This window comes from Sinohyriopsis cumingii, chromosome 18 (genome assembly GCF_028554795.1).
Source record: "Sinohyriopsis cumingii isolate HCF-2022 chromosome 18, ASM2855479v2, whole genome shotgun sequence".
Taxonomy (NCBI): Eukaryota; Metazoa; Mollusca; class Bivalvia; order Unionida; family Unionidae; genus Sinohyriopsis; species Sinohyriopsis cumingii.
In genome coordinates this window covers 77648660-77650041 of record NC_142978.1, presented here as the reverse complement: position 1 = coordinate 77650041, position 1382 = coordinate 77648660, and the positions used below count along the sequence as shown (strand labels likewise).

At 33.9% G+C, this 1382-nt stretch overlaps 1 non-coding gene across 1 annotated transcript; it reads right to left on the bottom strand.

The window, feature by feature from the left end:
* Positions 1 to 607: 607 nt before the first annotated feature.
* On the bottom strand, positions 608 to 723 carry LOC149777078 (U5 spliceosomal RNA). Its single transcript, XR_016416351.1, has one exon. It is a non-coding gene; the product is annotated as a U5 spliceosomal RNA (small nuclear RNA).
* Between the last annotated feature and the right edge of the window lie 659 nt (positions 724 to 1382).

Sequence of the window (1382 nt, the reverse complement as noted above, 5' to 3'; positions counted from 1 at the left end):
ACATAACATATTGAAATTTCATGTGTCGTTCATTAATAATAAAGATTTAATACCAGTTTAATCTTTACTCAAATACTGCACTGACAGGACATAGCACAATTAATTTTGTTATATGTTCTCTACATTTGGTTCTCGAGACTGACATTTCCACTGTGTGACAATCAGTACAAATCATATGTTAATCTAAAAATACCTTCACGGTGAAGTTCTTGCCAAAGGTTTTTTTGAGAGGCTGGACTGTCAACAGAGCAGTATGTAAACAGAACACATATTTCACTTCCGGATCATCACCATGGCCTTATTACTGACTATGCACTATCGCCGAAATACACATGGAAAACCACACCTGAGCTCATATTCTCAAGAATAAACAATGACCTTTAAATCCCTATCAAAATCGCATAAATATAACTCTTCTATCACCATGACAATGAGAGAGGAATAAATGTTCTAACAATAGACTAGAACTACCTTTGTGAGTACCGAACTGGAAGTACTGAGACCTGATTATATAATCATCGGTTACTATCTTCCATTTGGATCTGGTTAGAAGAAAAGAGAACAAAATGCTAAATTTGAACTAGAGGTTTACTTTAATTGAATTGGTACCTCACCAAAGTGAGGCTTCAAAGAATGGTCTATAGACTCATTAAATGTTCCTCTCCACGGTAATCTTTAGTAAAAGGCGAAAGATTAATACGATGTGAAGAGAAACCAGAGTAATCATTATACTTTCACGCTTTATTTTGAAGAGAAATAGTTTGAACTTTCCAAATGCTTTTGTAAAGACGATAGTGGAATGGTTATGTCTACAAAGATCCAAAAGGGTCATAGTTTTCAATATACAGTGTCATTTTGCTATTGGCTATTTTGAATTTCAGTGAAACCCATTTATTTTCTTTATACTGGTAGAAAGGATACTAATTAATATTTCTATATTTCTTGTCGTGGAAAAGGCAGGGGGAGTTAATTTGACAGTAAAAGGGATGTAATCCACATTCGTTAGATGTTCGAGTTATCGAGATGGATTATAACTACCTATTTATACATCAGGAAAAGATTACTAATTTGGAAAAAAATAACAGGTGTTTTATTCATATAGGAAATCAAAATTTACTTGAAGAAAAAAAATTCCATTTTAGATTAATGCAACGTGTGGATGTTTCAGATGTTTGGGATATCATCTGTCTTCTCCGAGGAGAGCAATGTAGACCTTAAACCTGGCATATGTACTAGCAAACTAGGGTATGTTATACCAAGCTTAGACCATTAACTGTCTTTATTGCGTTTGGTACAATTCCAATAGGTGGTCCACACATGGTTAAGTAAAGATTCAGACATGTTTAGGCTGCCGTTAATGAAATTGAGTCGCAATTATTACT